The sequence below is a fragment of the Charadrius vociferus genome, unplaced genomic scaffold (genome assembly GCF_000708025.1).
Source record: "Charadrius vociferus isolate BGI_N301 unplaced genomic scaffold, ASM70802v2 scaffold436, whole genome shotgun sequence".
NCBI lineage: Eukaryota > Metazoa > Chordata > Aves > Charadriiformes > Charadriidae > Charadrius > Charadrius vociferus.
In genome coordinates, this window is record NW_009649187.1 from 1,680,781 (window position 1) to 1,708,266 (window position 27,486).

At 36.6% G+C, this 27,486-nt stretch overlaps 1 protein-coding gene across 1 annotated transcript in view; it reads left to right on the plus strand.

Moving 5' to 3' along the window:
• Positions 1-27,486, plus strand: part of PLCE1 (phospholipase C, epsilon 1) — a 130,856-nt gene that overhangs the window by 45,994 nt on the left and 57,376 nt on the right. The window lies entirely within an intron of this gene.

The following is a 27,486-nucleotide window of genomic DNA, read 5'->3' on the forward strand; positions in this document are numbered from 1 at the left end:
CTGAACAGGAGTAATCTCATGTTGTAGGGAACTCCCCTATAGTGGTTGGTTTGAAAACAATATAGGCAGCCCCAGTTAATAATCCTTCAAAATAGGACCCTTTCTGGTGATGGCACTAGCTGAGACGGTGGTTGTTAGAGCATGGTTGTTCCATACTTCACTGTACAGAGGTATGCATGCCCAAAGGCAGAAATTATATTGATTACTTGAAATAAATAAAGGGAACCACTAGCAAATGAAAATGTCAACACCAATAGCACTGACATAGGTGAAACTAGGATGCATTGTGAAAACAAAAGATTATTTTAAAATACCTTCAAAAGTAATTTGCAATGTTATATAAGCATAAATAAAAGAATTCTTGAACTATCTAGTAAGTGTTCTGCCACTTAGAAATTTGAACTCAAACTTCCTGTGTCCTATAAATGTTGTAATAGCTAAAACTGTCACAAATAAAAGCTGAAAGAAGTGGTGAATTATTATGAAGTAGTTATAGTAAAACATTTTTATGGTGGATCCAGTTCAATTCTTTACCTTGTAAAGATGAGCTACATAAAGGTGCTATTGAACACTTACTGTATTGCAGGTTACTACTTAGTGTTAGACAAGGACAAATACTCTTGTGTATTAGAGTAAAAGTTGGTGTAAACTTTTACTGAGGCTCTGAACTGATGGTAAATGGCAATGTCAGTATCAACTTTCATCATCTCACTCTTCTTCCTGGGTTCTTGTTCCTAGAAACTGATTTAACTTCAAAAAATCCTGTAAAAGAGGAACACAATAAGGGGCAAAGTTACCTTGGCCTAGTATTGCTGCAGAGTGCTTCATTTTGTCAAATCGTGTCCCAAGTTAGAGATTTCTAAATTGCCTTAGATATCTGTATATGTATTATGCATATTTGTATATGTATTATGCATATAAGTTCAACGACTTAATAGGACTTCATCAAAATATTTACCTATAACGTAAGTTTACAACTGTGTTTAAAACATGCTGTGATTAATATTTTAGTTTTTAATGCCTGTATACATTGTCATGAATTTTAAATAAACATATCATTACCTTTGTGCAGGCATTATGCAAATATATTCTCAAGTATAAGAGAATTCTTTTTTTATTGATTGAAAAATATGGATTATCTGGGTAATTCTAGTTTTATTTTGTAAAATGTTTGGGAGTATAGGAGGGTTGTATATGCGTCTTGTTCTAAAATTACCAGTGACAAACGATTTGAAGAAGAAGGTCTTTTAATAATGCATATGAAACAAGATTTAGGTTAAATGAGTTATCTTGCAATTAAACATAAAATTGTAGGCTTCGGTGTACTGGCTTGTGAGACATTTAAAAAAAAAAAAAAGTATAGTTCTTTCTGTTCCAAATTAGGAAACAGCTTGGTCAAACCTATTTTTCAAGGTTGGGGAATGTTGTCTACTGACCATGCTCTTTTGGAAGTTCTTTTCTTATGCTGTCACAGAAACATGACATGCTGGAGGTAGTAGAAACTAACAAATGTGTGACTGTACTGGGAGGAAAAGTTGGGTAATCCACCTATGCAGTTTTTTCAGTGAGGGTGATAGCTCTCTTGAGAAAAAGTTTCCATCTGAACCTAAAAGGTAGGGGATTTATTCTACTTGTACAAATAATTATCATAAACAGTTTCACTAATCTGTAGTGTTTTATTATGGAGTTCATTTATAGGCTTGATGTAGTCAGGTCATTAAATGCATGACTGTAAACTGCCCTTAATGAGCATGTGGCTGGGCAGCAGGTATAGAGCTTTGTTGCTTCCCCTCATGCCTTTCAGCTTTGTGGGAACTGCATTTTTAGTGCCCGTTTTTTTGTTGTGTTTTTTTGTTGTTTTTTTTTTTAACACAATGGTACTCAGAATGGCATCAAAGTGCTTCACTCACACAAGCTTTTTACTTATTTTTTCCTAAAATTGTGAAAGTACACAGGCATCCCTATTTTTTGTCTAGAGCACACTGACTCACTGTCCTACCTCATCCAAAACAGTTAAAACAGCCAGCAGAGCACAAAGCTCTTTTCTTACCCTCTCATCTAGTCACTGAAGCCCCTACAATAGCACACGGACCGTGATGTATGGACCTTCACTATTCAGACTGGGAACAGATGGTTTTTACAGAGGTGAGAGACTCTCAGGGAAAGTGCTTGAAACTCTTCCTTTTCTCTTACCAATAACACCACCACCACCCCCCCACCCCCGAGTTTGTGGACCTGTGGAGATCACTAGTACACCAGTATGAGGGAGAATGAAGTTTTTCTGGTAAGAAAGTCAGTAAGCCATTTGGAAAGTTACAGCTCAGACCAATAACTTAGGTTCAGTCTGAAAGCAGTACAAAGCTGACGCACAGGGGACACAGAGTGGTTGGACTACTGAATTCCACATTTCATGATTTCTGAATTCCTCTAAGGGGCCGCCCACATTCAGAGTGTGTTGCGATATATCCAGTTTTGTGCCAAAGACATGTAATGTAATAGCAAGGTCCATGTCAAGTAGATGTATATCTATCTGTAAAACCATTCCTCTGCTTTGCTATGAGTTAAGCTTCAGTACAGACATGAAACTGTGGACACAATGTAGACAGTTGTCAACTCTAGAGTAATTATTACTGCACTTGGAATGATTTTCAAGACAGTTCTTAAAAACCTTCAAAAGTGGAAGTGAATTTGTTTATTAAAACCAATCTGTATCAGCTAGTCTTGAAAAGATCTCAAGGGCTGTCAGATTTATGTTTGGAGGACCTCTTCTGGACCATACAACATTCCACTACTTTTCCTTCAAAATGTTTGCAGTTCCTGGAGATAAAGTTCAGCACTCTCTTGCATAATCCCTTTAAAGAGGAGCACATTACGTTAATGGGGACTATCCTTCATGATTTAAAAGGAAGACTTCTCAAAACTTGATATGCTCTGTAGTTAGGGATTTTATGCAGTATCTGCCCTGGAATTAGGGATCCTGCAAACACAGAGTCCTTAATGCTGGGATGGGCTTCTGGTTTTGTGTCTCCTTTAGTGCTACTAAGCACATTGTGAGTTCTTCATGTTCAGTCCTTCAGGAGTTATTTAGTGACCTGAGCAATGAACCTTACAGCCACAAGTAGTCCAGCTCCAGGAAATGCTGTTCTAAGGTTTTGTTCGGTAGCTAAGGACCCTAAATGCTCAGAGTCCCCGCTGGAATGGTCTTGCAGGGGCAGATCAGCTGCCAGTGTTGTTAGTTCCAGAGGAGGTTTCCAAACATACCAGACCTCCAAAGCCAGAATTCCCAGTCACGTGGATCTGGGACTGAGAGTCTTTAAAAACTCATGTAGGGCCTGCTCTGTAGGAGGCTCATCTCTTGGGTTTGGAGCAGTGAGCCTGCCAGCCCTGCTCTCAGATGGCTCACAGAGCTTCCAGGCTCCCGAGCGAGGAGCTGCAACTCCTGTCCCAGTAGCACAGGGACAGTCTGAGAGTAGGCTCCCGGGAACCACAGATGCCTGGAGTTCCCACAGCTGGTCAGTGACATTCACATCCTTGTCAGCGTCTTTGTTACTACAGAGAACATAATTTTCATGTATGAACACTGAAGACGTTTCAGCTGCACTGTTTTAGCACCTCTGTATGTAACTCAGAATTTCTGGTTAGTAAGAAGTTTTCAAAATGTCTTTCAATGGGATTTGGATTGAAACCAGGTTTCTTCCTGTAGAAAGGAAATCCTGCTTCTCAGCCTGTTCTGTTTCTTACAAATTGATTGTTACAGAAGTATTTTCGTAGTTGTTAATGGGCCAGAACTTTCACTGGAATCATATTTGTAGACTCAGTCATTGTTAGAGTTCATGTGGCGTTGACAATTTTTTTTACAGAAAGTGAAAAAAAAAGGTTTGGGTCTTTTTTAAATCTCAAGGAAGGAACTAGGGAATGTGAAAATGTTTGTGCTTTGTATTTGATGCGTGTGTCCAGAGTCATTGCTGGGAAGAAACTTGTACCCTTCCTTCCCTGTGCCCCTGCCCCTGAACCCCATTGCAAGGATAACTGCTATAGCTTTGTAATCTAAGAAAAAGTGAATAATCTAAGTGTAAAGTGTGATAAAATTAATCTAAGGAAAGCGAAAAGAGGTGTCTCAGGAGGGAGCAGACAGCAAACATTTCATATCACTATTCTTTTCACTTTAGCATTTTTCAAAGCTTTTGAAGTCTGGTGCCACTTTCTTAAGCGATACAGGTCAGACTGCATCCTTGATTACTGTAGTTTATCTTCCAGACAACGGTTACTCAGAACTTGTTGAAAAGACAGCAACAATTTTTGGCCAAGAACAGAAGGAAACTAATTTGTCGTGAACATGCAAGCAGACTATATTGATTTTAAGAAAACCTACTTCATTAATTCCTCAGTATTCAGAGATTACCCTTTTTCTGTAATTGGACTTTGCCATCAGGAAAGACTGGGCAGTAAACAAGACCCAAGTCTCTGTGGCTTTTCCCACTGCTGTTTCTTGTACCCTTTGGACAAGGCTTATTGTTAGAATATTGGTGAAATTCCATCATCCCTGAAGCTGGGGCAGTTGTCTGACAGATGTATGTAAGAAGTCATGAGTGATACAAGTTTTATGTTCATAGATGAGGAAGGCCAACGTGATTTAGCTGGTCTGTGCTCTGCTTAACCTTTGGGCCCAAAGGTTGAGACCAGCTAAAGTGATGGATAAAGCCAAATGAGCTCAGATTAAGACTTGAAAAGATGAAATGTGTCCCGGGTTGAGAATCTAAGGTAAGGAGATGGGTCAAGCAATACACTGTAGGAGAGGAAATCAAATCCAGAAGATATGTCAGACAGTAAATAGATAATGTGGCCTAAGGCAAGGGTGTGGGTCAGGAAACCCAGGATTTCGTGTTACTTGGTTGACTCCAGGATCTGGATCAGGAAGACCAGCAACAAGTGCAGGTCATTTGGTCAGGAAGAATTAGGAGTGACATGGCAGGAAGCACAGATCAAGGCTGAGATGGCAGAAAGAAGGAGAAAGATTTGGGAGGACAGCTGTAGCCAAGGGACACCTGGGACTGTCTGGAGCTGGCTACAGTGGTAAACTGGCGGAAGGGAAAGATCACTGCAGTCTCTTTCCCGGACCTGTCACCTTCTGGTCAGGTCTGGTTGCAGCCAGGTTGGTCACAGCAGGGGCAGTAGGAGAAAGACTTAAGGAAGATCCTTGCCAACATTAGTTTAACAAAAACTTCCTTTAATCCAATGTAATACATTCTGGGCACAAAGAATTAAGCTCTGCCAACATACCTTGTTTCATCCTTATAGTCATCTTTCTGGGTTCAGTAAGGTATATTACTGCAAGATGGAAAGATACATAATTGATCCAGGGACTAGACTGAAGTTAACTAGTGTAAGTAATCTAAGTAAAAAAGTTACAGATATTTCAATCTGTTAAATTGGTCCTTTGGACAGAACAAGTATCATACTCCATGGTACAGGAAGATACATGTTTGTTTGGATCTGGATAACCTAACCAGTGTATAGAGCTAAGCAGTTAAGAAACAGAACTGAGTTTCAGATGGTTTTATATAGGTTTTAGTTCCAATAATATTATGTGGCAGTTTGATACACTGATGATTATTTACCTTGTGTAGCTGAGTCTCTGCTTACAGCAATATTTTTGTTGGTAGTCTATAGCTGTTCTTTCCACCAGCAGAAAAAAGAGCTTAATTCATAGAATGAGTCTGACTGTGCTATTAGAGCTTTGTTGTGAGGAAGGGAACGAAGGACATACTAATGTCTGTAGATGAAGGCTGAGAGAGCAGAAGTTTGTGCAAAGTGATGTAAGTTTTAAAACTTATTACTTTTTATGAAGAGTAATTAGTCTTAAGAAAAAACGAAATGGGGTTCTAAGTGCAGATAGTTAATCCCTAAACTGCTTATTATGGTTTATTATTTTAAAGGTCTGAACATTTGTTTGAATGGGCCTTGTAAAAGTAGTGTCCATGGGAACTTATAAAGTGCAGAATGGAACTTATTCTGTATATTTATGTTAGCATGTCAATCATAAGCAAAAAACCCCAAGGACCTCAAGCCTCAAGATGACCCAAGAGTCATCTCTAAAGATTCCCTTGAAGTTTTGTTTCTAAGAAACAAATTAGAAGAAAATCAACTTTTGTAGGATAATAAGGTTGTATTTATATCCAGACACAATTTTGGGGGGGTTAAATTCTAAGATACACTGTACAATTTTCTACCTAGAATCAAGAACATTCTGATTTTTTTCCTTAGGTTTTCAGATTTTTGCTTTTATAATTAGTATAATGTTCTTTAGTATTGACTCTGTAATGATGAGAAATGTTTAATCTAATAGTTTATTTTGTACTTTTGTAGGGAGATAGCATTAATAAAATAGATATTTATAAATAAAATTAATTTCTAAATTCTATGCTGTGTCCCCATGGGGGTCCTTATGTTATCTTATTTAACATGAATTCGTCAGAAATCTAAGCGTGCTAGTCTTCAGCTGGAAGTTGGAAACAGCACTAAATTGTCATTCTTCCAATTAAGAAAGAATATGCTGGTATTGTCAATGAAAAAATAATGGTGGCTTGGCCAGGTTCCATGATCATTCCTCCAGTAGAGGTTTTTCAGACAAGACGTATATTCACCGTATAAACAAAGTGACTCTGAGTGTACTGCTCGCATTCCAATTCTGTACGGATCACTCTACGACTTCCTGGGGAAATGGAGAGAGGTTTCTTGTGGCAGTGTATTGTTTTTCACTCTTGTGTACTCAAGCAAATTTCATAACTAACTTTTCACTGATGTAGTCCTGCTGCTTGTGAAAGTGATGTAAACGGTGTGTAGACAAGGCTAAGGTTAGAATGAAGAAATGATGTGACAAAAATGCCAGACCCTGATATTAACGGCTACTGGGATCAAGGCAGAGTTTTGGTGTCTATGTAGTTTACTATCATAGAAGCAGCCTGCAAGGCTATGCTGTCTTTTTAAGTCCTTCTATTTGTAATTTCTTTACAGTTCATCACACTTCTGGAAGCCTCGGGGAGGTTTTCTTCTTCCTTGCCTCAAAGAAACTTTTTTGGATTGTTGCCTAAGTCGTAGCCCTTTGTCCCATTAAAGCTAATTCTATTGCCTTTTATTAGAGACTCTAGTGCAGAGTGCATAATAGCTGTAAAGGTAAGGCATTTGCTAATAAAGAAATCCATGTCGTGGTTTTTGTAATGCTTCAGCTGAAGTTTCCTAAAACAAAACTAACTCCGTTTATTGCTCTTGGCCTGTTGAAACAACACTGATATAAATATAACTTGTACAAAAGCTTGGGTGTAGGCTAACTTATTTCTTAATATATTTAAAGACAAAAATCCAGCAGAATTTAAATCGCTCATGTTTATAACTCTGCTGTCAAAATAAAATGCTTTTAGTTTTAGCAGGATGTATGCTCATCCTTAATTTCTAAACTTCCTTCCATTCCGATCCCAGTGTTCCAACTTGTATCTGGGGAGGTGGGTAACCTGACCTTTCAGTGAGCCAGCCAAATGCATGTCTTCTTCATGGCTTACACAAGGCATGTCAGTTATGCATTTTGCCACAGTTTGTAGCTTTAAACTGAGCAGCTGTTGCCTGACTGTTAGTTTGGACAAGTGCAGCTTGCAGACTTTGTGTGGTATTGGAAGTACCTGCTCTTTTGGCATTTTTTAGGAGGAACCTAAGATTCAATGGAAGACGCTTTTGCTGGTAAGATTTGCATTTCTGTGGCCCATAGTACACAGCTCTGATTATATGTAGGTAGTTAAAACAAAGCGATGGTTTCATTTCAGAGTTAGAATTAGACTGGGTACGGGTGTTCTAATCTAGTGTTGGATCTATAATGTCTGCATTTAATAAGAGTGCTTTGAAGACACTTAAAACTGTTGCTAGGTGGAAAATGAAGTAGGGATTTAATATAAATAATAGGAATTTAAAGCCCTCTCTGTCTGAAGTGTGTATTTTGTATTTCAACTTCTTTGAAATGAAATATAATATAAATATTTACAAGTATTTTAGGTGTGCTTCGCATCTATTCGGTTCACATTGCAACTGTTTTGATTTGTAATTATGTTGTGGGACTTTCCTTTGTTTCTTATTCTACAAAAATCCTGGACAAAATATGAATGGCAAATATAATAAAAGTTTTTAAAAGTACTAGAACCAGGTAATTATTGTCTTCCCTAAAGTTTATAAATTACTCAAATGTTACAAGTTAGTAACTTATTTTTGAATGTAAATCCACTTCTGCTTTTTTTATTTAGCAAGCTTTTGTTCTTGGATCTTCAGTATACAAGTTTGTAGCTTGTAACCAATTTGTGTTTTGTGGATGCTTAAGTCAGTTGATTTTCTTCCCTTTCTGAACAACATGAGTGTGCAGCAGCAGATAAAAAAATGTTTTGCTACTAATTGGTCATGAAGAAACGCCTATATTTGCATTTATTTTAAACTGGCATGTGTTAACTTGAATGAATGTTCATAGAATTTTACTCTGTGAAAGGAATGTCTTTTATGTGCTAACCCTTCCATTTCCCTAATTGAGCTGTTAGCTAAAGGTTATGACAAACATTCACCATTCAAAGAGATTGTATCCTGTTGCAATAGAAGGATTGTAGTGGTTGTCAACACCTTTATTTTCACCTCAGTGATTTAAACAGCACAGAAAAAAAAAAAAAGCCCTGATATGAAGTGTATCTGTATTAATTGCAAAATAATGGTGGTTTTAATCGCTTTATTCAGTCAGTGATAACCAATCACTGAGATACCTAGTAGGATTACAAGAAACAGAGGGAAAATTATATCAGTTACTGTTTCAGAAATGTTAAAATTATAAATTCAGCTCAGACCTTGCCTTTGATAGGCTGATTTGTGATATTTTTAGCTTTGATTTGAGGTAGAATGATGCCAGCATTTTCTAGAAAATAAGCTGATATGAGAATTTTTGTTAGTGCATAATTTGTTTAGTTTTTATTTAAGGGGCTTCATATCGACATAGTTTTCTAATGTTTAAATATTCACTTTGGAAATAGTTGTTATGTATAAAAATGCATTACTATGCATTAAAAATGCCACAGGCAGAAGTGGTGTAATTCTGAAATAAGTAGATTACCAGTGAGATTTATCAAGCGCAAATTGAAAGTATTTTGCCTACAAAATACCAAACAACAATAAAAGAAGTACAAATACAATTTGATGCTAAAAGTACCTTGAATTTGTTCTTGTGATTAATTTTAAGGACTTTCCACAATTCAATATTTTTGTCCTTCATTTCCCATGGGCTTGGTACAATGGATTTCATGCACATTTTCAGCTTTCTTTATAAAATGTTCAGACCTAGAAAGGGTATAGATCTGATGCTGTTGAATTAGGTCTCCTTTCTCCCCGCCTCAATCACCATTTCAATTTCTCTTTCCTTTGGTATTTTGGAGTAAAGCACAGATTTTTGACTTAACCATATCGCCACAGGCAGAAGTGGTGTCTTGTTGAGATCATTTTTCGCGGCGGGGGGGGAGCAGATCTCAGTCTGGAAAAACTATAGTTTTTAATGCCTTATAATATGTCACTGTGAAGAATTAAATTGCAAAGCTCTGCAAAGAAATTGAACAAGGATTTCTTTAACATGGATATTTCCGTATAAAAATGGAGTAGTTATTGAAATATCGTAAATATGTATGACCTTTTCTAAAAATTATTACAAGTTTTTTGTTGGTTTTTTTTTTTTTCCAAATAATTTGCTCTTCTACTGAGTTTCCAGAAGTTGCAGATTGGAATTCAAAAGATTTCAGATTGGAAACAAACTGACCCGAAAAATGTCTATACATAAAGCCATTAAACTACATGAGGGTTTTGTTGTCTATACTTTGTTTTGTAGAATATTTGTAAGTAATACTACCATTTCCTTAAGACATCCAGCTATGGAGCTGCAGCCACTGGAACTGTATTGAGACTTCTGCAAATCTCAGAAGAGCGTACTGTGCCAAGCGTTTGAGTTCATTTTCACGTGCTCGACCATCCTGAGCTGCACAAGGTCATGCTAGAATTTGTAGGTTAAAGACTTGATAGATCTTTTTAGAGATCTTTAAAACATCCTTTTTATCAGTGAATAAATGAAACAAAAATAGTGTTAACAAAAACCACAGTAAACCATTACGGCATTAATAATTCAAGCTAAGAAACCAGTACAGTAACTAATTTGAACTTAAAAAGATAAAAAATGGTTAGTGTGGTCAGAAAAGAATGCTTTTGGCATATTTGCTGAGAAGAATTGCATCATAGTAATTGTTCTGGCTTTGTGTCAGTGTGGGCACTTGCTTGACTTAGAAAATGTAATTAATATTTAGTGAACTTTGTGGTGTCATACATTAAAGCGCTATTAGATAGTTTTGTTATTATTTAAGCTTAATAGTGTCTTCAAGTTGAGAAAGAAAATGAACATTAAAAGTAGTATTTTCTTCCAGGTTTCAGATCTTCATAATATGCTGTTCTGTAATGGCTGTGAAGTAGAAGGAGTCAAATTAAATCACATAGTTCTTGTATACCTCGTAGGTAAAGGATTTGTGAATGTAAAACCTCCTAAAAGCTGTCTTCAAACCATTCAAATAAGCGCGTGGAATAGAAAAAAGAAAGAGGGGCTGGCTTCAGGTACTGGTTGTATTGAAGATGGTGGTCGGTAGGATTTTGCATACAAGCCTAGTGTTCGGGAGGAAAAAACATTAACTTTCTGTAACCATATATAGAATGAATTGCTTTAAAAAAGACAACAATTTAAAATTCCTATATGCAGAGATACAACTAGAACTGTGTCTATAACTGGGATTTCTATTTGCTCCCAAAACCAAAAAATACGAGACTTATTTTTTCTGCAAAAGAAACAGCCAATCCCCCCAAAACTCAAAACTTCTTTTGAACATCAAGAGGAAAAAAAAATCTTGTTTTGTCTATGTGGAATTACATGACTTAAAAAGAACAAATATAGATCAGCTTCAGAATGAAAAGCTGATACTTTTTATATTGAGAATATCACTTTTGCAAAGGCTGTCAACTGATTGGCCAAAACATTTGGATAAACTCAGTATAAATTCATAAACATTTTAGCCACACAAGTATGAAATAATTTTATCCAAAATTTTGTGCAGAGATTCAGCGTTTAATGTACTCACTTTTGCAAAAATATGCTGTTTTAAAAAGATGTATTTTCTGTATAAAATCTTATATCTTTTAGAAAACATAAATGCTTTCTTTGCATTTTCCATAAGCCACGTAAAAAGCCTGAAGATCATAGTTTTACATTTACATTTTATTTGACTTACAGCAGACTCTTGCAGACTATGTTCCTGCATATTTGTTCTCTTTCTCATATGATTGAAAGTTAAAGAACTGTGACCATATTGGGTGTCAGAAACAAAACAAAACCCCAGTATTTGCATAGTTTGAAAATTCACTACATTTTTTTAAAAAGAGAAACAAAGTTGTTCTTTTTCTGTTACTTTTGGCTGCCACAATGAATGAAAGTTACAGCCACTTGTTTGATGGTAGAATAAGGTTAGTATTATTATATTTTATTTCTCAGTATTATTATATTTTATTTCTCAGTTATAGCTACAGTAACAAAATTGATGGAATGATGAAAGTAACAGTTTTCTGATTCTACTGGGCAGAAAATTATATCACTTTTTATGTCAGTGTGGGAGGACTGGTGAGAAACAGCCTGCAAAAAAGCACTTGTTGGTTACACAGTGCGTGCATCACAAGCTGTCGGTTAAGTATGCCATGTTGGGGTAATATGTTTGCTGTTTTATTGGGAGGCAAAAATAAATCAGTCATATGTGAAAGGCATGCAGTAGTCCTCTCAGTCTTGTCATTGCTGACTGTCCAGCTTCAAGCACTTTAGAGAAAACTTCAGGACATACATGATAACCTTCAGATAGATAATAATTACTGTAAGGAGAAAGTAAGCAGATGTCCTTTCTGTCTACTGGGAGCGTGACAAGAACTGGATCTGAACAGCAAACACCTCGCTGTAGGTATTGTGATAGAAGGGGGGGTTGACAGAGGAGGGGTCCACTCAAATTGAAGGACCTCTTTTAAATGTCACTTGAAGAGAACGGACACAGGTAGTATTGGCTGGCATAACTAGCAGGACAAAAGCAGCAAAGGTGGCAAGAAGAGAGATGCATGTGACTGACTACAGAGGGACTACTTTCAGAAAGATCTTACAGGAAAGGGAAGCTTGAGAGGCAAAAAAAAAAAAGTTTAGTGATTGCATAGGTGACAGCACATCAAATTTTAAGACAGAAGGGCAATAAGAGCCTGGTTTTGGGGAAAGTAAGATAGCTCACAAAATTGTACAGTGTAATGTCAATGGAGACCTCCAGCTATAGTCTGACATCCTTTTAAGATGTCATTTACATAAACCCGATTGTCTCTATTTTAAGCTCAGTAGCTGAAAGGGATCGGTGCTAAGGTCCAGCCTTCAGTGGGTGCCTTAGAACCATCGTCCACGTGCACAGCTTTTTCCAGTGGTCAGTGATGCTTACAGTCAAAGGCGGGATGACTTATTTCTAGTTTGAGTTTGTCTGTCATCAAAGACTGGCTACTTGTGCTTTTTATGCCTTTTTTCTGATTGATTAAAGTCTTTAAAAATGGACATATTTCCACCATTGGAGATGCTTACATAGGTACTGCAGTCAAGTCACCTCTCAATTCTCACTTTATCTAACTAAAGTTAAGCATTTTTGATCTAAATCTTTCCCACCATGTCTCACTGTTCAAGCCTGGAATGATTTTATAGCTCTCTTCTGCATGCTCTGTGGTTTATGTCTTTAAAAACACTGAAAAGATACTGCATTATTGATGTCATCAGTGATTTATGTGGGAGGACCTGTTTTTGCCACCTCCTTTTTTGCCACCTCCCCCTTGTAAAAACTCATAGAAAACATTTGTCTTTAGTGTCCCTTCTTATTTTTTTAGAGCTGTTGACTTCAGGAAAGCAGAATTCAATTCCATACACAGGATCTGCCTTTCTTGCGTCTCGAATACTTCCTATTGCCAGTAGATCTGAAATGTGTACGCTAACATGACTACTTTTTGCTTCACTATTAACGTGATAGTTTGTAAGGTAAAATGCTAACCTGTCATGTAATGATCCTGGAGTCATTTGGGTTGGAAGTGACTGTGCTGGTCGTTTAGTCCAGTTCTGCTCAAAGAAAGGCTGACATGTTTTATTCTCCTAGTTGTTCTGTTTTCTTACTACGTGAACAATATTGTTCATAAAGCTGGCCCTGATTCTGTTTTAAACCTTGACCCCAGTACTGGTAGCAATGGCACCACAAGGAAGGGAAAGAAAGAGAACTGTTCATTTTTACTATGTACTTTGAGAGAAGAAATTAGTTGCATTTGAAGCCTTGAGATTACGGGAGATACCCTAAAACCTGAGGAAGTAGTCTCGGAAGGTACTAATTTTGAGGTTGGTTTTGGATAGCAAAATCATTAATTTTGAAAGCTTTCATGTTAGAAAAGGACTGCAAACGTGTTTTCCAGTATAATCTTCTAAAGCTAACGACAAAGACACAATTCATTAAAAAGTCTTGTGACTGTTTAGAAGAGCTTTTCTGTAGTAAGTGTATTAATCCTGTGAAACCCAAATGGAATAAAATACTTTCATTTTTACAACAAGATAACTATTTACACCAGGATAACAAATATAGCTATGCTCTGTTGCTTGAACACAATTTTGTATAACTGTATATTTGTTAATTTAGCTTGCACTTGATTCCCAAATGACATGAACTAAACAAAAAAAATTACAGAAAATAATTGCTTATTGCAGGATTTAGTCTAGCGGAACTGTAGCAGTTCACTAGTGAGCCTGTAAAAAAGCTTGCATGGGTAAATAAATACTTGAAGCATTTATATTTGAGGTAGGAAGAAGAAAGTGAAATTAAGGCAAGTTGTAGATGTTGAAATCTCTGTTATGAAGTTAAGGCTGATTTAATAGTTTATGTAGTCTATTGTTTTACTTCTTTTGCTTTCTAGACATGTGCCTGCCCTGTTTTCTGCGGTTTGCTGTATTCTGCTAATCCCTCTGTGGCTTAAACTCCTGAGTCATTGAACAGATTGGAGTTCTAAGGCTAAATCACGCAGGCTCCTCCACTCCGTAATTTCAATACATCTGAAGGAAAGCAAGCAAAATCTTTTCAGTTTTGACTTCTCAGCAGTTCTTGTTGTTGTGCTGAGTGCTTTTCATTAAGCTACCAGGACTATAGATGCTTTCTTGGACTTAGTTTTATTAAAGCACACCAGCATTTCCACTGAGATAGGTGCATGCTTTAGAACAGCTTTTGAGCCATCAGTGAGTTTCAGCAGGCAACTTACTGGTTTATTTGTTTTGTGTCTGTTGGCCTGGTTAAATCATGACTATTGGAATAAACTGACTTGAGACAGTTAGTAGAAACTGAAGGGAAATTTCATAAGCCAAATAGGCTGTTAAGAAGTGGTGAAAAAAAAAAAAGGCGATGTCTCTAGCTGCTAATCATTTAAGAAATTATTATGAATCTTATTTTTAAAGTGAAGAAATAACTAATTGAGACATTAAGATACTTGCTGTAGATTTTCAGGAATTATGTCACATTCTCTAAGACCAGGCCCTTGTCACTTACTCATAAGACTCTACTGTTCAGCAAATAATTAAGCTTGAAATATGTTTTTGCTCATTCTCCTAACAAATTTGCAGATCAATTTTTTGCATACTGATATATAGCTCTAGAAATATCTGGATCTGAATGTTAAATAATCAAAGAAGCAGTATCTGAAAGAGTTAATTGGTGGTTCGTGTTCTGCTCTCCATTATGAGTGCTTTATATGAGCGAATGCAGGTACTTAAGTATATTTGGAGCAGTTGAGAATCTTCTGCATATTTTGTTGATTGCTATAATCTACATGAATTTGAGGATATATTTAAATGGAATTTTTATAAATTAATATACAGTTGTATGTTTATTCTGTCAATAAGTTCTTTGCTTTCTGGTACATTTTCAAATGTTCTAGTTTGTTTATACAGCTGTGTTTTTCGCTTAGTGAGGTCTACCTTTTTGTATAGGAGTAGCAAAAGTTTCAAGAATTTCTAATAAGCTTAGTTTTAGGTCACACCAGTCTTCCATGGAAATTAAAAGATGCCCTAGCATTTGCGGACTTTTATATACGGGTGAATTTTCCTCTTGACTTTAGTAGTTTTATATGTGTATTTATGAAGATTTACCTGCATGTGAACAGTGCATGTTTGTTGACTTTTTTCTGAGAATATAGCAGAGAAAGCTGTTTTAATAGCTTATCAAGAAACATGTACGGAAAGGTTTAAAACGTGTGAGACATTGCATTACATATGACATATGGATGTTCAATCAAAATGTTATTTTATTTTTAGTTATTTGTTTGGAATACTAAATATTTCTCCTGAAAAAGTATTTTAGATGTATGCTAAAAGCTTTAATTTTATACAGAATACGGGTAATAATTTCAGAAACAGAGAAATCCTTTTGACCAGTTGTATAACCACAAAGGATAATACATTTTTGAAATGTTTGTTGTGTATCCATTTCTGGATTTTTTGGCTGTATTGCCCAGACAAGTATTTGGTTTGATGAATACTCTTTCTGTCATGGTTGGACGTGTTGAACATTAGTGTCTGTTGCTAAAATGTATGCAAATTTTGCCTTTGACCTGACAAGTAGCTAGCTCAGCGAGTTACATGTTAACCCAGCTAAACTGCTACTTATATGTAATTTTACAATGTACGCTAAATTCTGGGTTGCCCTCAGTAAATTCCATGGATACCTGGTAGCTCACCTGGCCATGTCCGTCCTGCACGGCAGTTGTGGCTCTCTCTGGAGTGGTGAGGTAGCCCTAGATGGCCAGATCCTTCAGTCATTGGTATAGGCACTGGAATTAAGTGACCTTGCATTTGATGTGTTCTGTATGTCAATGGAAGGACTTTAGAATTATATTGACCTGGGTTTTGCTGAATTTTATTTCTTTTTTTTCCTTTTAAAATGCCTCTCAGCATGCTTTAAACTGGGCTTCTGGCACAGTCTTCGTGATTCCAGAAACCTTGCTAAGAATAGCTGGCTAGTAGCAATACTTTCTTAAAAGAAATACTGGCGTGCTGTAATACTTATATAATATCACAAACATGACTTACTATGATGGGAAGTTGTAAAATCATGTTAATCCTTTATAAAAATAGTATATTAATTTTCTTAAGCTTTCCATCATCCTCCTCCTGGGAAAAATGAGCTAGTTAAGGATGTCTGCTGTTACAACCCTTTTGAAAGTTTTCTGGTAATTGTTGTAATTAGATGTTTGCACTAAAAGATACCTTTTGAAATTACCTTTTAAAATTTGGAAATTGGATTCTAAAATAAGGGATAGCGTCTTTCATTTAATTTTGTAAACTCATTATGCAATCCTTTTCTTTACTCAGTAAATTTAGCTATGGTAATTGGTCTTTACCAAATAGGTATTGTACTACACTGGAAACTTGCATTCAAATTGCAGCTTAGGAAAAAATGTGAGACATGGGGTAACTAAGAGGATTGCTGCTATTCTAGATGGAGAGATTGGTTTTACTTTTCCCAAGGTAGACGGGGAGGTAGTCTACACAAGAAAACAGCTGAATTACTTCCCTTCTGAAACAACGCTATGGCAAAAATTTGATTTTATTCCTCTGTAGTTACAGACTTTCCTATTCTCAGGCTCCATTCCTGGCATTTTTTGTACATTTACAGTAATCTAGTTTTAATAGATACTACTGTTTTAGTAATGAGCTTGGAAAAAACCCTATGTCTGGGGGAAGAAAAAAAGAACATATGCTAATCCACCCCAAACTAAAACAATAAACAGGCATTAGGAAGGTCGCCTGTGCTTCTGCACTGATCCCTTTGCATGTTGTGTATTGTAGTTTTATACATGAGATACTCTCCAGGTGTCTTTGGCTGCCTGCATTGGCAGACACTCCTAGAGGTTCCCACAGCTTTCAGCTAGCGTGCGTCTCCAACTGCTTCTTTCTTTGGTATTGAGGAAAGTATGTGGAAGGAACATGTTACGTTACTGTACTATTTTGAAACTTTTCTTTTAATGTATTTGTTAAGTAACAAACTTTTTGACCTGAGAGCACGTCATCCTTCATCATTCTTCTCAATTTTTTTCATCTTTTTTAAACATACATGTCCTTGGTTCATTCATTTAATCTTCTAAGAGAGTGTCTTTTCATATTTTCCTCTCCGTAGTGAATTTTGGACTCAGAGGTAGATTTGCTGCACTGTAGTAACTATTTCTTTGTAGTAGTATAGAATTCACTATTCCTATTAACTCTTTGTTAAGTACTTTCTAAATTCTGGTACTTTCTATAACAGCACTTTGAAAAGCCATATAACAAAAGTTTTGTGACTTTCCAGTACATTTTTCTGATTGATGCCTTAGTACATCCCGCTACCTTCTCTGTTATGTTTTAGGGAATTTCTTTGTGTATGTTAAAGTTACATTTTTGTTTAAATACAGATATATTTCCTGTTGAAGTTTTTTTTTTTTTGGATATCAAAAAATCTTGGGTATCAAATTAAATTATAGCTGATGCAGTAATTCTCCCATTCACAAAATGTTCTCGTCATCAAGGAATATTCAGAGCATACAGTAGAGTGAGTAGCAGAATCCTCACCAAAGCTAAGTGGTGAAGGTGTAGATTGAAGGATTTCTGTTCACAGTTATGTGGATAAGAAGTTGAATTTGTATTATTCAGTGTAATATAAAAAGAATGAACAAGGTTCCTTAACAGATCACACAGAGATATTTTGAACACAATTGCATGATGAACAGTATTTGCTGTTAGCAGTTCTATTCTCTGTCCTTTGTGAAATAATTATGTAGAGGACAAATCTCAAACAAACTGCTGTTATGATTGGATTCGGTTTAGGTAACTGCTGAAAGCAGGCCAGAATGATGAAAACTCTGAATTGATCAAACATTTTTCAAGTGTATTACGTTCCTGTAAAATTCTTTCACTGCTAAGCTTCATGGCTTAAATTGGGAACATTTAATCAAGTGTTGTTGTTTTTACTGGATGTGACTTGGATTAATTTTGTTCCAATAATCAGTAAGAATAACAACAAAAATACTTTATACAGTAGATTTGCCTCCTTTGGTTTATGTGGAAAATTATGCACAGGGTTGTCTTTTATATAAAAGATTCAAATGGCAAGAATCATTAATCATAAAGACTACGCTTATCAGATCTTACTTAATTCTCGTGTTATTCTTTGACATAGTTATACTTTAATTTCTCAGATTGGCATCTAGTCTTCATCTTGTACCGCTAACATGAGTGGCAGTTCTAGTATTTGCTTCACTTGGTATGACACTGAAGCCATAGTGAACAATCTTATTGTTTTTACTTCAAAGTACTATATTTAATGATTGTTTTCCAAAGTGAAACGGTTTTCATTGAAATAGTTCTTTCAGTTTAGGCATTCCTATTCTCTGCAGTATTTGGGTAGCTGGACAAGACCAGAACAGGCATTCCTCTTTCCCCCCCATCCTTGAAGGGTCTCTTGTCACATGTGATCTGGCCTTCAGGGTGAGACCAAAGTAAGGAAGATGATGTTTGTTACAAAATGTATTTCTGAGTATCTTAAAGCCAAAAATGCAATTTGGGTTTGTGGTAATTGTTCAAAGTTGTGCAGCTGAGGAGCAAACTACAGCAGATCATTAAATGCAGGGATTGCTCATGTGGAAGACCAGTGCCCTCAGGCTAGAAAGGAATGCTTCAAAGCTGAGGCTCTGCAACAAGAAAATATTTCTTGTTGCAGTTTTGCAATTATTTACATTATGACTGCTATATTTTACTGCAACTACAGTTTGTATATACTCTTTCAAATTTAAACAGTGCCTAACACAGAAAAAGAAAATATGAAAAATTGAGATCATGAGCCTCTGCTTTAATGGGTACCTAACTTAATACATGTTCTTTTTGATATCCTTATTTTCCTATTCTCACTGATTCATAGCAGAGTTGTTTTAATCTTAAAACTGAAAAATTACTTAATTTCTACTTTATGTAAATGGAAAAAAATAATTAATTTAGATCCATCTTGATCAAAATACTCAAATATTGGAACCTGATCTGGGATTCTTGCACACTGTTTAACCCCTGGGTATTTATCTATTGCAGAATTAACTCAGAGTTGTACGTGTTTTAATTTAATTTTGTTCTGTCAGTGCACAAAAACTCCTGCTTTGATTTTGGACGTGCTTTGTATCAATTTTTGTGGGTGAGGTTAAAACTTGGGTTCTGCTTTAACTCAGGCAGTAACTTGTTCATTTTGCAGTGAGAATTGCACAGTTCTTTTTCTAGAGCACTCTTTTCTTCCCAAGTCAACTCATAAATCTTCCCTTTTGACCATTTCTTTCTTATGTGCTGGAATTTATCTGGTAATTTATATCCACATTTATTTAGCATTTGAACTTAACATTCCATGTGCTATGCTGTATTTATAGCCAGTATTATAAAAGGTCTTGAATACAGATGCTGTGTAGAGAATCCTCCTGCTGGTGTGTTGCTTAAGATTCTACCACTGTGACAACCTTTAGGAGAAAGATTTGTGAAATGTGTGCAAAAATGGACTATTTCTGAAAACATCTCCAGGAGATTGGCAGAGGAGGGGATTCATTAGGTGGGATTTCATTGCAGGAACATAATGAAAAATCTGAAAACAGTTCAACAGGAAGTGTGGTGGTGTCGTATTAACCTCTTTGCAGTCTTTCCTCTTTGCAGTGTGTTACACTGTGATATAAAGGTGTAGATTTACAAGTTGGCCATTATTTCCCTTAATTGCTTCAGCCAGCCTTCATGATGATAGTTGCCTCTGAAGCAATAAAATCTGGTGCCTGCTCTTGCACAGCGCGGGCTGCAGCCTGCCACAGTAAGACAGATGGCGTGTTGGTATCAAACAGCTTTTGAGATCTAATTTTCAAGCGGCCGATCCGGGCTCACTGTCTACCAAATTTATAACTAAACCTTCTTCTGGCAGGTGTTCTGAAATCAGGATATAGTTTCATGAACTATAGCAATAGGTGAAGGTCCCCTAAAATAGCAGGGCCCAAGTGGCCCATTGCCAAACATGTAGACTGGAAGCAATAAGGTTCTGACTAAACACGTAGATGGTGGATCTCTTCAGACTTTTGGCAATACGCACTGCTGATTCGTCTCTCCTTAATGTCTATGAACATGTCTATGTTCAGCCAAACCTTGTATAACACTAGGTGCCCTTTGTAGCTGAGGTATCTATTTGCTGCTGTGGTAGCCTCGGGGTCATTTGTTAGGGCACTGCCTTCGGAGCCTATTATTTCAGGTGCAGAAGAAATGTTTGGGGGCTGGGGTTAACCCACGATACTACACTGATTCTTACACGAATGTTCTGGAGGCATTGCTAGTCATCCTGTGCGTACATTAGGATGCAGTCCCAGCTCTTTGCTAGTTGCCTTGAAATCTAAAGGAGTCAGGAAATCAGCATCAAGTGGGAAAAATTTTGTTCTGAGATCTGCTACTGTTTTTGCAGGGTCAAAATTACTGTTACAATGCAACTGTCTGCATCTTTTTTTTCCGGTGAGTATACAGCCAGAAGCAAAACCAACGGATCTGTTTATTATGGACAGGTCTGTGATTGTTTCTATCAGCTGTAGCCAGTACCAGCCAAACTGCATACGGAGCAGGAAATGGTTGGGTAAATGTGTTGACAGTGTATGGTAATTCAGAGACGAGCAGCCAAATTCTTCTTTTGTACGCTGCAAAATATTTCCGTGAATGACTCAGGCTAGCGGAGTGGTAAAAGCCCTGGGATGCACTGCCAGAAATCTGAGCAGCAGTGTAGATGTAATTACACAGGGCAGTGTGTAGCTGCATGCTGGGGATGATGGGAGGCAGGCGCAGAAGTCTCAGGTGTGGTGAAATCATGGTGATACTTTAAATTCCTTCCATATATAATGTCAGTGCTCATATATGTATTTTAAAACCAGGATCTTCTGAATCCAGCCACTAGAAGGGTTTAAATGGGTTTTCAAGTTCATACTTACAGATAGGAACTTCTGAACAGGACAAGGATTGTTATGTAATTGTTAATTTAAAATTAATAGATTAATAAATCCTTCATGTTGATCTTCTTTAACTCAGCTTTAAAATCTGAATGAAAGTTTCTCTGTGCATAGGCTTTACCCCCTGAAAGTGTTTGCCCACAACTTTTAAAAAAATAATAAATCTTTTGCATGCCTATACATCTCAGCTGCCCTCATAAGTATGTAATTTGTTTAGTCAAATTTGTTTCAAGTCAGAAATGATATAGGTAGGTTGTATCTCTAACTGTACAGTACTTTTCAGTTTTTTCTGGGATTTCATTTCGCTCATGCTATAATTCTGAAAGATAAAGAAGAGCACACAGTTCAGAGTGTAGTTTTCAAAACCTTTGCCATTTCCTAAAGCAAGAAGTGATTTTGAGAGTAAGTGGTTGTTGTTACAAACACTCCATATCTTTCTGTTTGCTGATTTCCACTATGCCAGTCAGTTCATGAGTCAGGATTTTGTGGTATATAATTTTAATTTAATTCAGTTATACCTCAGCATGGTTACTGCCTTTTTTTAAGATCCTCTCTAGAGGTTTCATAACCCTATTCAACAATAAAATCTCAGCCTCAATAGAAATATCTGTCTGTTACAGTTTTGTAGCGATCTATTTCTGGCAAAATTCTGTTCTGCAGGTGATTTCCACCTTTTTCTTTTTTCCTTTGTACTGTAGAAATTATTGTTCTTTTCACCTGGCCCATTGTGATGACTTGCTGCTGCTCCACCAGAGAAGATCACCTTCTCCAATGTCTTCCTATTACCATGATCAAATTAAACTCAAAGCAGGTATTCTTAAACTAGCTGTGAAGTTTGCTGTTTCTATTCCAAACCTGAAAAAGACCTTGTGCCCTCAGAGTGGGCCTGTAATATTATTTGGTCTAATAAACAATTATTTTCCATATAGAACCTGGCTAAATTAGTCTTCTTTACTTCAAGTCATCATCTGGGAATCTTCCTTTGTTCAGAGTATTATCTTCTGCTTACTGAGGCTCAGGTCGTACTGAACTCCAATTTTATGGAGTGTAAGTACCCTGTAGCTCCAGAGCTCCCCTGCTAATAATTTACAATGCATGCTGATATGCAGTTTTAAGAGGTAGCTCATATTGCTAGATTTAGGGATATGGAGAGAGACCATGTGCATCTTCTGATTCTTTGATTACTTGACTCGTAAGTAAATTTGAAGAAGAAATGTGATCTGTTAATTTCAGTGGTTTCTACAATCAAATTCAACTTGAACTTGAATCCTGTTCTGTGGCAAGCTTCCCACTGAGTTTAATATCAAGCCCTTTGATACTGGAGTGGGTTGTTTGCAGTCAAAATTGATAATGGTGAATTCCTGTTCATTTAAAGAGAGAGATATGTTTTTAATTATACAGAAGAGGAACAGGAAATTAACAAAAGCTTGTTGGTTTGGTTATTATGGTACTGAGATATGTGCATCCAAGGGACAGCAAAACAATGCAATCCCAGTCATGCTGATGTGTATCTGAAGCTGGTGTTCAATTAAACTGTCATATATCTTCTTTTGGGGGGAGTTTTTTATTGTATTTTCCATTTGGTTTTGGGTTTTTTTTTTTTAACAAAACACTTCTTTATTGTATGTATTGACAGTTGTTCACCGGTTCACCTTTTTCGATTTTTTCCATGGTTGGCTTTTATTTTCTCACTGTAAACATATTCCATATGTTCTCTTAAGGCATACAAACAGTTTGAATGATGTCTGTAGCATGGCTTGTTTTAAAAAGGCTTCTATTATAATCCATTTATTGCATTACCTTTTAATATCAGCTGAGAAAAAGAATCCCCTAAGATTTTTGTGTCATTTCAGTCACAGTAGTATATCATGGAAGCACAGTTAGTTACCAAAAAAGCAACTGAGTTGTAAGATGTTATAATAGGTAGAATAATTACTTTTACTCCTACAGCTATTGAAATCTGTTTTCTGCTTTGGAACGCAGAGTTTGTCATAATAAGAGGATCTTCCCCCATTAGCCTTGTAGAGAATAAGCACTTTTTTAGTGATTGTAATTTTCACTTCACTGCTTTCAGACTGCTGGGTTTTGAATGTACAGAGAGAATACACCACCACCCCCCCCCATCACCCCCCCAGTAAGTGTAGAAAGAAAGGCAAGCTAGAAAAACCTAGAAATAAAATTGAGACATATTCCAGTTATCTCATTTGTCAATTCATCAAACTTTGTTAAAAGTTAATTTTCATCTTTTTGGCAGTTTTACTCTTTTGAGATTGTGCTCAGTTAAGAAATATGGTGGCTTTTCCCTGGGTATATTCCTATATGCATAGCCCATTCCTGCAAGTATCAAATGTATGAGTTGTGTTTGAGCTGGGATGAAAGTAATTCTGTACCACTATCCTTACTTGGTCACAATTCACATGGAAAGTGATGTGATTTTATCAAAGTACAAATTGCATGGTTGGCTACTGTAATTTTATGCAGGATTAGCACTTTTGACATTGGCGTGATTACAGTCGGAGCTGTATTTATTTTCCTTCTGTCTTTGTATGAATTCCACTTACTTTGCTCAAACCCAATCACGAATTTCTGCTTAGAGAAAATTGATGGCAGCAGCCCAACGTTTATATCATATTGTGTATTAATAAATTATGTGCATGATGAAATATAATTTAATAAATAAGCACCTTTTAATTTTAGCTTTACAAGAAATATGGTAAATGTACAGATAATTTTACTTTTATTGTTATGACATATCATGTGTCGCAACCAGAAAAAAACTGTTTTCAAGTCTGTCTTGAAATGTTTTTGTATTCACACACAAAAATGTATGCACAGTTTTTACATACTTATATACTTGAAATTTATTTTTTCAGTATAGTTTTTACACAGCCTATACATATATAAGATGTATGGAAATTCTAAGTTTTATAGTAATAAAGGTTGAGTTAATTTTAAGTTAATCTGTTGATAGAAGAGCTTCTTGCTAAACCTTGTAGAAAGTTTTTTAAAAAAATAAAATGGAGTACTTCTTGAGACAGTGGTCTTTAGAGCTTATGACGAGCCTTGGCTGAGAAATATCCTGAAGCAGGCATTCTGTATTTTTCTCCCATTCTTAAATAGATTATTCTTTTGTTAGAGAGGACGAGGCCTTTTTGTTTCCGTGTGTATCAGCAATGATTAAGTCAACCCATGAGTCCTTTTTTTTAAAGCTGTGCAGAGGTTATCTTGTTTGGATTAATAAAAGCAGTGCTTGCTATTTAAAAGATTATCTGCTTCAGCTGGTTATCAGAAGGATAAGCTTAAGCTATCAATTCCAGCTTTAGACAACTTGCAAATGAATAGTTAGGGTCCTCGTGTTCTACTAGTTTTATCAACAGCCTCATGTGGTAGAGCACAAAGAACAATACCATTTACTGCAGCAGCAGCTAATGTTAGTGAGGGTTGTATCCTGCCTTACCTCTAACAACAAAATCTACTGTGATTTTGGCCTGAAAGCGATTCCATTGTGCATGTTAATCTAAGGAACTGGTCTTTCTTTGAAGCACAGAAAGATATAATCTGTTTCCTGAAGAACATAAACTGGCAACAGAAAGCTAGGGGACTTGTGGATGAAACTGGTTAGGGAGTTTTAAAGCAGAAACATAGAAGTGCAGATCAGTTCCTGGTGTGAAAAATGATAAAAGTCTTAAACACGAAAAAGAGACAAAAACATAGTCCAGAGAAAAGACAAGCTTAGTACAGGCAAATAAGAGAGAAAGAAAAAGGAGTAGGCTCTTGTGCAGAGTATAAATCATGGAGGGTGGTGAAGCTGAGAATGAGGATCCTGGATTTTCTGTGATAAAACACAGAGGACTGGAATGCAGTAAGATAAAAAAAAAATCAGAATCTGGAGAGGTGAAATATGTCAACAACCAAGACTTGCAAAGATGTGAATTATGGATGAAAGAAATATTTCTAGGTGTAGAAACAGTCAACAGAAATAAGTTATATTTCTGCTTCTTCAGTATTTATATCCATACTTTAGCCCTGAGCTGTGAGCCGTTATAATTCTGTTTGGCCTGTATACCTCTCCTTGCTGCACTCTTGCTGCAGCAGCTTGTTCCGTGGACTCTTAGATTAAAGATGCAGCACGTGTTTAGTTCTTCCAGTTTAATGGAGAATTGAGAAATGCCAGTTTGAAATTAAGTTTTTTTGAATCAGGAAGAGTTTTACTTATTTTTCAATCTTCTTTCAAATCCAGCAATACCAGTGGCTGATCTTGTTTAGCTTGTGACTTGGCCTAGCTTCCACAAAAAGTTTTTCTTTTTGTCAGCTTCATTTTTCTGTTAGAATGAAACTGGCTTGCGAAGCTTTGTTACAGAAGATGATGCTATGTCTTGGGTAGTTTCATTAAAGGCTTTCAAAATCCCTGCATTAGCTTTCTGCTGGACTTGATCAATGGGCGGTCAATCTAGTGAAATAAAATTCAAATGAGGTATTCCCAGTAGTTTCTGGCAGTCCTGAGATACGCTGTGGAGCCACCACCTCTGGTCACTGCAGTGTGTTGAGCCTTGTTCTTAGATGGGAGAGGTTGTATTAAGTGCAGCAAGCACTGCATTGGAGAACAGCTCATCTTTACTCATGTGTTCTCTCTCTTCCATCAGTTACTGCTTGACTGGGCACTGCTTATAGAGCCATGCCTTCCTTTCCTACTATATTGATAGATATAAGGTGTTTATAACTGTAGTTACCGAACAATGTTGAATTTGCAAAGCACCAGTATTTTTATGGCATTGCATTGTCCACACTGCTTGCGTTAGGTGATCACCTGCAGCCAAGCCATGATCTGACTTGTCTGGTCCAACTGTCCTTTCTTGACCTCAGTGTCCTCTCCAGAGCTTGGATGCTGCTGACAGCTACGGCTTGATAGCATTTGGGATGTGTTAGTTGCCATCTGGGAGCACATCTTCTGGTGCAATTTAATCTGAAAAGGATCCAGTTTATGTGTTCCAAATCTGTAAAGTAAAGCACAGTAAGTGAGGATGTTTAGGGGATTTGCTTGAAAAGTGCATTTGTGATCTAAAATAAATTAAGAATGTAGGCACAACCTGTACACCCTCAGTTTCAGCAGTGAACCATAGGAAAGGCTGGTACAGGCTGTACTTTTTCTGCTGCCTTCTGCCTTCTCCTGGCTGGCAGGACACCTCCTGTTTCCCAGGAAAGCGCTTGGGTGCGAAGAGCTGTCATGCACGGGGAGTCAGGGAGGCACTGTGATTTCTAGGGAGCAGATGTTTGTGTTGTGCTTTCTGTATCCTCCTCTTTCTGAGATAATGCTGGTTGTGACAGTGACAGTTCAGTCTGTATATGCGAGGCCCTGTGCAAATACACCATCCCTGTAATATAAAATGAATGTTATATTTTGCATTGTTTTTATTTTTGCTTAAGCTTCTGTTCTGTGGCAAAGTCAAGAACAGTGCAAATGACCTGTAAGAGCTTTTTCTTATGAAACCTTTCAGAACTGATCTGCACAGATTGAAGTAGAAAACAGAATTGGAGTCTCATGTAGAATCAAAGCAAACAAGACTGAAAGGAAGCCCAGAAGCTCACTGCGCTTCACCTGCTGCCCAAAATATGTCAGCATGGTGTTCTTAACTGCCTTCCCCTTCCGCCCCCCCCAGATCTTTCTTGCAGGAGTTTCAGTGACAGAGATTTGTTGATGTCTGCAGGTATTCTACAGCACTACTTCACTATCCTTGAAGTTCTACCTGTTCCCCACTATGTAACCAGGATATTGCTTGTTGCAAATTAAATCAGTTACTTTTTTTCTCGCCAGTCTAGATACAGAAATAATTATTCTCTGGCTCTTTCAGAAGCTTTTTATGTATTTGAAAATTTCTCTATTCTGTTAGCCTAAAGGCTTTATTTAGGGTTGCTAAATTTTATCTTTTGACTTTTAGTAGAATATATTAAAAAAGACAATTTTCTGTATTTCTAACTTCCCACTGATTGATAATAGAGTTTGCCTAAAATGAATGTAACAAGGGAAACCTCACATAGCATATTTTATGTTTATTATGAGTATGAATTGTAACTAGGCATTATGAAATTGGGTGTTTGTTTGTTTTAAGAGAACAGAAAGGATATTTGCCCTCTCTATGAAATGACAGTTTATTGATATAAAAAAAAATTGAAGTAAAAGAGATCTGGAGTGTACCTCCATTATGCGTACAAAAAATCTCTGAAGATATTTCATGAAGCAATGCAAAAAAATGAACTTTTCCTGGGAAGGAAGAAGAGTACTGAATATACTAGTATGACTGTTTATACATTTAAGTAATTCTTGAAAAA